Source organism: Monodon monoceros, unplaced genomic scaffold (genome assembly GCF_005190385.1).
Source record: "Monodon monoceros isolate NGI ecotype Baffin Bay Population unplaced genomic scaffold, NGI_Narwhal_1 Super_Scaffold_11, whole genome shotgun sequence".
Taxonomy (NCBI): domain Eukaryota; kingdom Metazoa; phylum Chordata; class Mammalia; order Artiodactyla; family Monodontidae; genus Monodon; species Monodon monoceros.
In genome coordinates, this window is record NW_021703767.1 from 25,117,731 (window position 1) to 25,131,113 (window position 13,383).

The 13,383-nt window shown below is 35.4% G+C and overlaps 1 pseudogene; it reads left to right on the plus strand.

The window, feature by feature from the left end:
• The first annotated feature begins 11,113 nt into the window (after positions 1-11,113).
• Positions 11,114-11,620, plus strand: LOC114891150 (annotated as a pseudogene).
• The last annotated feature ends 1,763 nt before the right edge of the window (positions 11,621-13,383 follow it).

The window sequence follows — 13,383 nt, forward strand, 5'->3', positions numbered from 1 at the left end:
ATCCCGACTGAATAGCATGGAATTGTTTTGCTTGTTTGAACTTCATTGAAGTTAAATATAGCACTGTGTATTTTGGGGGTACGACTACAACAAACATTCTTGCACATATGCACTTTCTTGTACATGTAATTTTGGTGCACATATGAGCATTCTTGTACAGAAAATATATATTTTAGCTATTCCAGAGAAGATGTCGTGGTATTAAACTGAATTTCTATAATTACTAATAAAATTGAGCCCATTGCCATTTTTATTCACCATTTGGAATATCATATTTTGTATGTGACTGTTAGTCTTTTTTATAGCCCATTTTCATTTGGAACTGCCTGTTTTTTGAAAAATTTTTTGAAATAATTTTAAATTTACAGAATAAATACAGAACTGAGAGCTGCCTTATACCTTTCCCTCAACGTTCCCCAGTATTAACATCTTTTTTTTTTTTTTTTTTTTTTGCGGTATGCGGGCCTCTCACTGTTGTGGCCTCTCCCGGAGCACAGGCTCTGGACACGCAGGCTCAGCGGCCATGGCTCACGGGCCTAGCCGTTCCGCGGCATGTGGGATCTTCCCGGACCGGGGCACAAACCCGTGTCCCCTGCATCGGCAGGCGGACTCTCAACCACTGTGCCACCAGGGAAGCCCCAGTATTAACATCTTGTATAATCATGGTACATTTATCAAAACTAAAAAATTAATATTGATACAATTATTAACTAAACTTCAGATGTTATTCAAAAGTCAATAGTTTTTCTGCTAATGAATACTGAATACTTGACCAATGATCCATGAAGTGTAAAGTGTGCAGTTTACAATGTGATTGGTGGAAACAGATGCTATTTCCTGTTCTGTAAGAGCCCTGGGTACTATTCTCTGCCATCCTTACCAGTGTTTCCCCTCCTCCACCCATCCCAGCCTTGAGTAGTTTTCTCAGATACAGGTTATGATCTGTATTCTCCTGAATACTGTAGGTGGCTCCCTACAGAGCTCCAGTTTTCTCTCTCTACCCCTCACCCTTCATTCTCTTTCATCCTGTCTGTCTCTCTCTTTCTCTCTCCTATTTAATCTCAATCTCTCCTTGTTAAATTCACCTCTCCAGTACTCAGCTTTGTGAACTCCAGCCACTATGGTCTCCCTTGTGACTCAGCTCTGGGTCTCAAACTCAGAATATCTTCTAAGTTCTATTTTTGCCTTCCCTCCCAACCCTGATGCTTCTTCACAATGCCCTGGAAACACTATCAAGGCAGTAACACAATAATTACAGGGTTCCACTGATTTGTTTCCTGTCTCACAAAATCACTGTGCTAAATTGACTGATACCCAATGTCTTAACAACTGATTTATCATATGTCTTGTAATTGATTTCAGGGAAGGAGTGTAAATCCATTTCCTGTTAACACCATCTTGGCTAGAAGCAGAATGCCATTCTCTCTTAATTGAGATCTACTTTATTAGTGGAATATTGAACTGTGTAAATATTTTACAATGTCAAACCTTATTTCTTCCATGAAAATATCAATTGAAGGGTCTAGGAGTTCTTATTCTGAGTAAATTAAAGCTTGATGAAGATCCATAAATAGAATACTGATTGTCACCTAGTTACATATGTTAAGTACAGGTCACTATCAGTATGATGCAGCAATTTTAAATCACACTAATTGTTCTGAAAAGGGTTCCTGAAAATTGTGATGCTTTGGCTAAATTTTGAAGGGTATTTAGAAGTGAACTAGACAAAGAAAAGAAAACAGTAAATTAAGTTGAGAGAATAGCATATAGGATTCATATACTACATTTGATGAGATGTTATTGCAAATGGTTTAATAGAGTTGCAATGACAAATATCCAGAAAATGCCAACAGAAAAAGCTACAGATATGTAAATAAGTTAATGAAAAACATCAGTAGAGAAGATAAAATCATTGTAGGCTAGAGAAGATGTACGCATTGAAATTCCCATTCAACTTTGCTTCACCCTTCATATTGAATTTATCTGATTAAATTACATCTGACAAGTACTCCAGTTGTCACTCAAATACCTTTCTATATAAGCTAACATACTTAATCTGAGAAAAGTTTGAAAAGTTACTTGGCCCTAGTTATATATAGAGAAAGTTTTATTGTATACCCTTAATGGAGAACATATGAAAGCCTATATTTTTGCTAAATACTGGGGGAAGGAAGGTTAGCATAAATAGACCTTTTAGTGTCAAGGTATCTAGGTATGCACTTCATTGCAATCTCTAGGAATTACCTGCCCAAGTCTTTAAAAGCAAAATGAGCAAGAAATTGTAATATATTAGTGGTTTTATTACAAGCTAAAATTTAAAGAAATAAAATCATTGAATTTCGCCTTAGATGTTTTGTGCTGTCTTCCAATAATTTAACTGCTTTATTTTAAGTTGCTTACAGTTTATTTTTTGAACCCTATGAGCTGATTTTGCACATCTCTACAAATGGGCATTGATTGAACTGTTTAGGAATCATTTTTGTTCTTTTTTACTTTTTTTTTTTTTTTTTGCTGTATGCAGGCCTCTCACTGTTGTGGCCTCTCCCGTTGCGGAGCACAGGCTCTGGACGCGCAGCCTCAGTGGCCATGGCTCCGCTCCGCGGCATGTGGGATCTTCCCAGACCGGGGCACGAACCCGTGCCCCCTGCATCGGCAGGCAGACTCTCAACCACTGCACCACCAGGGAAGCCCTAGGAATCATTTTTAAGTCGTAAGTCTAGTGTTATTTATCATGATCTTAATTTTTATAACTTTCTTTAACATAGTCTAGGCTAGGAACATGACTTCTGACAGTTATATTTGAATTGACAGAAATTTACTTCTATAATGAACCGTGCAATATTTCCTTTTAATGTGTCAACTCCTTTCTTTAATACTTCAATTTATCCATCAAAACCAGTTCATAAGAAGAAAAATAATTTTTACATAAAAGTACAGTGGGGTATAAAACTTCACTTGTTGAATGTCTCTGTATTTTAAAGGAGGCTGACAAAATATAGATTTGTAAAATAAACCTAAATCTCACTGCTAGTGATAATTGCTGATAAAGCAGTTGTGTGTGTGCATATGTGTGTGTGTGTGTGTGTGTGGTGCTGTTGTTTTGCTATTCTTTACCACACCTCTGCCACATTTTAAAATAGTATGGCCAATTAAAAGTAGTAAAAGAAAGAGCATGAAAACTATGTGAAAAATTTAGATAGGATTGTGTTTCTGAATCATGGACTCAGTTGTTCTCAAGATTTCCAACAAATAACATTGTGACTTGGTCATTAAATCATTCAGGAATAATCTTATAGGAGGAATAACAACCACGCCATCCTTAGCATACATTTCTTGTTACACATCTTTTGTGATTTTGTGTATTCTGTCACCCTTCTCAGTGTCCAATTTTCCAGACAAAATGGTGTCTGGGACTTTTAAATTAAAAACACAAATCTATTTATAGATTGCTGAAAAAGGAATCCCTACTGCAAACACATCCTGATATGTTAGTCACCTTTGCCGGGGTAACAAATAACTCCCCAAATCTCAGTGTCTAACAATAAATATTTATTTCTTGATTATATTACATTAGAGTTGTTGGCCAATTGTTTCTGTACTTCAGGCCACGGTCAACTGTACGCTATTCCATGTAACCTCTCATCCTGGGACAAAAGTTTTAAGAGCAGTTCATACGAGCAAACACAAGGGAATAATTGTCAAATCAGACTCATAAAAAATTGAGAGATCTAACAAAGTATCAAGATTTACTAATAATATTGTTTATAGGCAATCAGAAGTCTCAGATGAAGAAGAGAGGGTTCCAGTCCTTTCTTCCCAAGCCTTTCTTCTGCATTGACCGTGCACTTCCTGGGCCAGAATAAGATGGGGAATCTCTGAGTAAGTTTCATGCTTCACTTCACACAAGAGTCAGGTATGTTTAAGTCATGAGCTAGCTCTCTCATATGCCACAAGAGTTGTATAGCTTACAAGTAATTCTCTAAAGAAGCATATCTCATAAATCCTTAGATCCATTTTGCTGTATATATGATCCAACAATTGCTGAAAAAAGAGATATTGAAATCTGCAATTCTAATTATGAATTTGTCTATTTCCCCTGCAGATACTGTCACATTTTTCTTTGTGCATTTTGAATCTTTATTATTAGCTGCACTCATATATAGGATTGTTATATTTATGTCAATTATCTTTCAAATAGATTAAAAATAAGACAAATTACATTGCTTATACCGTGTATTTACCATTTCTGATGCTCTTCATTCATTTGTGTAACCCCAAATCTCCATTTGGCATCATGCTCTTTCTACTTAGAGATTTTTAGGTCTTTCTAATGTATATCTTCTGAAAATAATTTCTTTGTTTTTGTTGCTCTAAATAAAGTATTTTTTTTCTACCTTCACTTTTGAACAATAATTCATTGGATAAAAATTCTAGGTTGACAGTTAAAAAAAAATTTTTTCCTCCACTGTCCTGGTTTGAATTGTTTCTGATAAGAGTCTGTTTTAACACATCTTTAAAAGTATTGTGCCTTTTTTTTCTCTTAAAGCTTTAAGATTTTCTCATTATCACTACTTTTCATGGTGTGGTTTTCTTTAGATTTACTTTACTTGGTGTTCATTGAGATTCTTTGACAAGCAAATTTATATTTTTCATTAAATTTAATAATTTTCAATCATTATGTCTTCTAGTACCTTTCTCCTCTCTTTCTTTGTGTCCAATTACTTATATGTTAAACCACCTGCTATCAGTTAATCCAGCTCTTATTTTCTTCAGGTTTTGTCTTCTCTGAACTTCATTTTGGAAGTTTCTGTTGTTATGTCTTCCAGTTTGCTGATCTTATGAATGTCCTAATATGCTATCAAGTGTTGTGTTTCTCTCCTCAACATTCACATTTTTTCCTTCTTATCGATCATATGAAGCATTCATAACCGCTCTTTTAACTTCTATTGTCCACTAGTTCCATTACCGTTGTCACTTTTTAGTTTATTCTATAGATTGATTTTTCTCCTGGTTTGGAGTTATATTTTCCTGCTTTTTTGCTTGCCTTAAAATTTCTTTTTGGATGCGCATTGTGTATTTATGTTCTTAGTTTTTATATTTTTGCTAGCCTTTCATGCTGATTTGTTGTAACATACATTAAGTTACTTGTAGTCAGCTGTATCCTTCTAAAGCTTGCTTTAAGTGTTTTTAGAGTAGGTCTAGAGCAGCCAAGAGTCCAGAACTAATCTAGCCCCATTTGTAAGGTAATGCCATTCTGAGGATTCTGTCCAATTTTTTGTTAATCATGAAATCTTCCTATTCTGATCAGTGGGAACAGAAATAATTCCCAGACTCCTGAAGCTCCATTTGTTTTTGTTTTTGTTTTTTCTTTTTGTCTGCCTTCACCTGGAAGATTTTTCCAGAAACTCAGGTTGTTTTCTCTCATGGACATGTGGATCAGTATCAACAGTTTAAGAAAGAACCATTCTGCAGGTCTCCACAGCCATCTCCCTGTGAAAGTCTCTCCTTTTGTGTATGACACCCCACAACATGAGCCTTCTTCACCTTTTCAAACTCAGGTTTCTGTCTCTTATTTCAGTAAGCTGACTGGGCTCTGTTTAGTTTTTCCCAACTTGTACTCTTACCTGGAAATTGTCTCTAGACAGTAAAATGTTTTCTCCATTGTTTCACAGTAACTCGACAATTCTTCCATGTATAGAGCTGGTGCAATCATAAGACTTACCTCATTTGTATCCATTCTCTTGGTAACCACAGTGCTGCACTATTATCACATTTATGAAAAATAAGAATGTTTCATATATTTGGTTCCATTATCTGTTTGCTAGATTTGCCAGGAAAATCCAGTCTCTGTTAATTTACCTTGATGTTCAGTAGTTAACCATCTTATTTTAAATAATTTATGGAGGAAAAAAGATAGGGATGAACCAGCTTAAACACTTTTGGGGATAGAAATTAAAACATAAGTTTCTCATATCGTAGACAGCACCTAACCAAGTGATCAATGTTAACACCATCAGTAAGAAAATGTATTATTATTGTGTACTTCTTGATATAAAACGCCAGGAAAGTCATGGCATTCCTTTTGTGGTATTCTTGTTAAAAATGCATAACTTAAATTTAATTATGAACAAACACCAGACACTGAGAAATAGTCTATAAAATACCTTGTCAATAGTCTTCAAATCTTCAATACCATAAAATAAAAAGGAGTGAGAAACTGTTTTAGATCAAAGGAGACTAAGAAGAAATGATTGAATGGGATGCATGAAACTGGGTTGAATATTGCTCTACAAAAACACATTGTTGGGGCGAATGTTAGTCTTTGAATAAGATTAGTAGAGTTAAGAATATTTTCATGTCAATGTTAATGTCCCAGTTTTTATCACTGTGCTGTGATTATGAACGTTGTTAACATTTGAGAAGCATTATGAAGTGCATTTGGGAATTCTTTGTGCTGTTTCTACTTTGTATAGTCTTTTGTGTACATATTAAATTATTTCAATATGGAAATTCAAATATGAAAAAAGAACTAAAAAGAGAACTATTCCAATATAAATTGAAGCTACAAAAGGAGAAAATATCCAGGGGCATTGAATTATTCTTGTGGCATATTCCTGAAAGCACCTGTTCTGGCACTGACAATGTTACTAATGCCTTGGGGCACTTCTACCTTCTGTTCATTCTTCATTATGCCAGTCTTTCTATTCCATTATCAGTGCCTTATATACTTTCATACTTCCTATCTTTTGTGTTAAGTTACAATCTAGGATTTTAAAGCCATGCTTGCAAGGCTGACAACTATGACAGTTCTGTCTGACTTAGGAAAATAGTTTACTCTAAATGCCAAAGAAGCATCTTTTATATATTCTTGTATTTTATCCTTCCTCAATTATAACTAATTTTGTTAGTTAAAATAAATTGAGTTAAAAATAATTTTCAAGAATACATGTGGCAATTCACTTTGTATAATTAATGTAACATTTCCAATGCATATATTTATTATAAAGAAATGTACTTGCCCTGTACAAAATACCACTTAGAAAGTAATGCTAATACATCTTTATTATGATACAGTTTTAAAGGTGTTGGTTACTGCATTAGCTTTAAGTTCAACTCTCAGTTACAGAATGACTTACAAATGTTATAAATATTGTTTCTCCTTTTCACAAACTTGGTAGCATAGGGCTCCAATTGCAGTTTCACAAGCATCATTGACCCAATCCATGCTGTTACTCAGCCATCTTCAATCTCTAGCTTTCACCTTGTGGTCCAAACTGACTGCTCTAATGCTAGTCACCATGATAGCATCCCAGCTTTCAGGGAAACAGACATGAAAAAAGAAGAATTTCTCCTTCATAGAAATTTGTTGCACAATGTTTGTTTGTGTCACATTGGCCAGAAATTAATTACAGGGTCACAGACATAAGTGAGGGAGCCTGGGAAGTATAGTATATTCAGGGAAGCCAGGTATATGGGGATCCTATTATTCTATAAAAGCAGGATATATATTGGGCAACAGCTAGTTGTTTTTGTAAAAATTACTTAATGAATAGATAGAAGAGAAAAAGTATCTGTAACCATCCAAATAAGAAACTTTATTTCATATGCAATTTCAAATAATTTTTAACTTAAAATGTTACATAATAGCCCTTCTTGTTATACAAAACAGCAAAAATATTGTTACTTACTGATAGTGTCTTAATCATCACAGTTCTCCAAATTTATAATTGTGTTTAACAAGTTACTGATCATCTTGGAGGAGGAAGAGGGTCGTGATAGGGAAGGGGCATGTAAATGGATTTCTGGAACACTGAGAATGTTATGTCTTGACCTCAGTGGTGGTTAAATGAGTGAACACTTTATAAATATTAGTTATGTTTTCTGTAACCTTTTAAAATGCATGTTTATTTTTCAATGCAAAATTAAATATACATATATGTGTGAAAAAATAAAAAATAACTCAATTAAGATGTTTATTAATTTAAATTTGGAATCAGTAAGTCCATTTAAAAGAAGTATTGTGTCTCATTATTCTAGAAATTAACACAATCTCAGGGCAGAAAAACAGTTATTACAAACATTTAACTAAACCATTGAATATGTCCAAATTGTATTGTGCTGAACACACTTATTAGGGACTCTTATTTGCAGAACACTGTGCCAGTTTATCTTATCCTATCATCTCTTGGACAACTTCCCAGTATATGCCATAGAAATATGGCATTATAGACTTTAATTGTGTGCATTTTATGGCTGCTGCCAACATAAGGGTGAAAAGATTAATCACTCCTGCGCTTAGTAAACAAACTAGGGCCTTTTAAAAATTTCAGTCTTGTTCATTTTTCCAAAAGGTTCATTTGAATGCAAAGAAGTACATTTTGATTGACTACCTTTCCCACTATTTCAATGGTCAAACTAAAAGCCAGGACATTTATCAACAAGAAGAAAAACCCATTTGAAATACAGTACACCTGGGAGTAAAAATGTTGACTAAAACTAGCAATTTCAGTTCAAAGACTTTTGCATTGTTTTAAATAAAATGGCAAAGAAATACCCTATATTAAGTAAGGTATCTATTTTTTTCCAAAATGACACATTTATGTATGTTTAGAAACAAAAGTTGGGAGGACATTACAGGATACTATGTGCTTTTAAGATGCCCTAAAACAAAAGTACACTTCAACTTTCTATCAAACTTTGCATTGAGCAGTAAGCAGAACTTTCTGTAGATTAAAAAAAAAAAAAATGTTCTGTGCTCAGTTCTCTGCTGGTGTCTATGACCCCTGGTTAACTTTTATGCTTTCAATTTGGCTTTGTTCTGGAACATTTTTTCCTATGTTACTTAAAGTACTTTCAGTTACTCTGGAGGGAAAATTGTATTATCCAAAGCAATTGCTGTTATGACACTTCTTCTGGAATCTTAGAGCTTGACAACTAGTCTTAGACTTCTGCCTTTTAAAACAGATTCTAGGATTTCATTTTTGCTATGTCCAATCATGCCAAACCATACTTATTGTTAGCTTGCTGAATGGAAAAGCTTGGAATAGTTTATAACACTGACTGATCTATGAATGGGAAATGCTATCCAATGAGTAGAGGAAACAGTCAAATTCGAGGGGTGCAGCAATTGACAAGATCAGAGTACTAAATTGTACCTCTGAGGATCACACTGTCACACTCGCCCTAAGGTAAAACCTCAACATTTTTATCATCATTGTTCCAGGTAACACCTTACCTAAGGAAAAAGGACACCAAAAAGATTCAAGTAGCATCTTAGATCATCTAGCTTCTATTCCCACAGAGATAAGGCTTGACTCATAGTTCTAAGATCAAAATCCCTTGTTAGAAAACTATACATGAAATAATTACCTTGGAGGAGAATGGTAAATTTTAAATGATGGGGAAAAGAAAATATATTAATAACATGATTTAAAAATTATTTGACATATCAGTAAATTATTACTTGATAATGATTAAGTAAATGATTTTGTAACTAATTAGGGGATTAGCCCACATTAAGAACAGACTCTCTTCTAGCTCTGTTTTCTCACACTCAATAGTTGTCTTGAAAGTACAGATGGACATTGGAAATCTCTGAGACCCCATACCCTAATATCAACCTCATGAATAAGCAAAATCTCTCTATACTGTGAAGTAACCTTGCTTTTCATAGATATAATTTTTTTTATTATGATTGTCAGTGTCCTTTTACAATCTCCATGGCTATAGCTTGTTCAATTTGTATTGCTACAAGTTAGTATACACAGTATCTGTCTCAACTACCTTTCATTGAAGAAATAATTAATGAATGTCCCCCAAACTGCTCATATATGATGATGCACCTTCTTTACAAGTACTCACAACAACATCTAACTTATTCATGGCAGAAAGGGTCTAATAACACTTTCAATAATTGGAGTAACCACTTTTAATTATATCCACAGATCAATTAGTAAGAAGTACAGCACTTTATTTATTTATTTTTTAATTTTACTTTATTCCTGAAACATCTGATCTCTCAGAGTCATAGATCCAAGCTGATGCCCTAATTACCATATAGCTTCCATTGAGGAAGTTAAAAAAATGTATCTGTCATCCTGAAAAAAAATCTTTCTGGGTAATAGTCTCAATCTCACCATTTTCTTCTGGAAGCACATTTTTTCAGCAGCAGCTCATCCACCACCTATCACAAGTATTCAGTCTCGGACACGGTGGTCACTGTCTTAATAACTTAATTATATTTTCAGTCTCGCCCAAATATGTATTCTCTAAATGCAGATTTCTTGGCATCTTTGGACCAAAAATGGCAATTCAAAATCTATTAATTAATTTGCAATTCATAGTAACCCTAGATATGCCTCCAGCTAACACAAGTCTGCCTCACTCAAAACTGGACCAAGATAAGGACATCCGAACAGCACAGAAAGCTAGAATTGAATAGGAGCACAAACACAAGTGCTCACTTTGAGTGATTGCATGGAGTGCAGATTGTGCAGATTGTGCTAAGATCATGCTAAGTTATATGCAAGTGGAAGATGATTTGGAATTTAATATGAGCCAGAAATCCCATTTTGTATGAAACAAATAAATAAACATCACACATTTGTACAAACAGGTAACCAGAGCATTTGGGGAATTCTGCCTCTTGGAAAAGACAAACTACTCATTGTGTGTCATCAGAATTATAAAAAAAAAAATCACAAATATTCAATATGACATTTTCTTCAATTATAGGAAACAAAACCAGAAAACAGCTTGACTACTATTAGATAAAAATGCTTTGAGTTGATTTTCTAAATAAGTATCACTGCATTTTTCTACCCTTATTGTAAACAAAACAACTTCAATTTTATGCTAATTCATATACAAATATACTCTACTTTAAATTTATGTACTTATAAAGAATTTCCTTAAATGTATAGTGACAGCTATTTTTCCAGATTGATTGATTTCATGAGTTTGCCTTTTCAAGTGGTATAAAATCCTTGACCTGTTAAAGAAACTGCCGGTTACATTTCCGTCCTTTCCCTCGCCCCCCACCACCCCCTGCCCCAGGCCCAGCACCGCTCTGACTGCACAGCGCTTGCTCTGAGCTCCCAACAGCTCCATCTACCGGGACCTCATCAGCCATGCTGAGGTGTTCTCCGACATCTACAAGATCAGGCAGGTCGCCAAAGGGCTGTGTCTGGAGGTGGAGGGGAAAATGGTCAGTAGGACAGAGTGTAACATTGATGACTCGCTCACTGGTGGAAGTGCCTCTGCTCAGGGGCCTGAGGAGGAAGGTACAGAAAGCACAGAAATCACTGGTGTCGATATTGTCATGAACCATCACTTGCAGGAAACCAGCTATACAAAAGAAGCTTACAAGAAGTACATCAAAGATTACATGAAGTCAATCAAAGGGAAACTTGAAGAACAGAGACCAGAAAGAGTAAAATGTTTTATGACAGGGACTGCAGAACAAATCAAACGCATACTTGCTAATTTCAACAACTGTCAGCTTCTTATTGGTGAAAACATGAATCCAGATGGCATGGTTGTTCTGCTAGACTACCGTGAGGATGGTGTGAGCCCATATATGATTTTCTTTAAGGGTCGTTTAGACATGGAAAAATGTTAACAAATTTGGCTGTTCCTTTGGATCTAGCACCTGTCGTCATAACTGGCTGGCTGCGGCTTTTCATCAGCACAACACCAGGACTTAGACAAATGGGACTGATGTCATCTTGGGCTCTTCATTTATTTTAACAGTTGATTTATTTGGAGTGGAAGCATTGTTTTTGAGAAAAAAGGTATGTCACGTAGGTTGTCTAAAAATAAAATTCATTTAAACTCATTTGAGAGAATGTCTCTTAGTTTAATATGTCATATCTAAATCCATCCTGCGTAGCCTTCCTGGAGAAGCTAGAGCCTGGTTGTAGACCATTACTAGAAAGCATAAGACCATCTTCAGATAACTTCTACAGTGAAAACCACTTCTGGCACTTGGAATATAAACAAGAATCAAAAGTAATTTAGTTGAAGTAAAGGGAAAGACCATGCTCATAGCAGCGCCAGCATTTGAAGTGGATTTCTTACACATTTCTTCACCTACAAATGGAAGTAGTTAACCCTGGAAGAGATTACCAAAAGAATAAAAAAAGATTAACACGGTTGGAAGCAAAAAAAAAAAAATAAAGAAACTGTATGCTGCTCTCCCACAAATAACCGCCACGTGTAGATACATATTTTTTTGTTTTCACTTCTAACATTCTACAGAGCAGAGCAGCAACAAGTAGGATTGTATACTATAAACTTGTACACAGTCCTACAGAGTCAAAAAGTACTTTATGAGGTTTTTAGAAAGCACCAGTAAAATAGCCAGAGAGACAATGTTGGGGTCTTTGATTTCCCTAACAGATTAAAGAGACACTGTGTAAATAGCACAGCTGTGTTGATACACATGCACTGTCACTTTGACTTCCGGGTGATCTGATTGCTCATGTGACATTGTTTGCTTCTTTGCTCATCAGTACAGCAAGCTGCTTGTATGAAAGAATTGGCTAGTTACTTCTGTTTCTGCGGTTATAGATGCCCAAACAAAAGTAAAATGATTTAAAGTCTATTCTGTTAACTGTGTGTGGCAAACAGAATAATACCCCTCACCCCTCCCATTCCTACAAAGATGTTCATGCCTTAATCCCTGGAATCTAAGAATCTGTTGTGTTAAGTGACAAAGGATCTCTGCAGATGAAATGGAGGTCAATACTTTGTTAAGATTGCCCTGGATTATCTGTATGAGGCCAATGTGGCAATGGAAGAAGCTGGAGTGATTCAAAGCATGAAAGGGACTACACCTGTGTTTGGTGACTTTGAAAATGGGAGAAGGTGGCCAAGAGCCATGCAGTGTGGATGGTCTCTGGAAGCCGAGTGCATGTAGTGTATATAGTGCAGCCATTCCACTCCTCAGCATTTACCTGACAGAAATGAAAGCGTATGCTGTACAAAGACTTGTACACGGATGTTCATGATACCATCATTTATAATAGCCCAAAATGGAAACAACTAAACTTTCTATCAACAAGTGAATAGATAAACATATTGTAATATAATCATGCAAGGAAGTACTACACATAAAAACAAGAATTATTACAACATACTACAACATGAATGTTCTCAAATAATTATACTGAATGAAAGAAGCCAGACAAAAAAAAGAGTATATACTGTTTGCTTACATTTGTATAAAAACTATAGAAAATTAGGGACTTCTCTGGTGGCACAGTGGTTAAGAATCTGCCTGCCAATGCAGGGGACACGGGTTCGAGCCCTGGTCCGTGAAGATCCCACATGCTGCGGAGAAACTAAGCCCGTGTGCCACAACTACTGAGCCTGCACTCTATA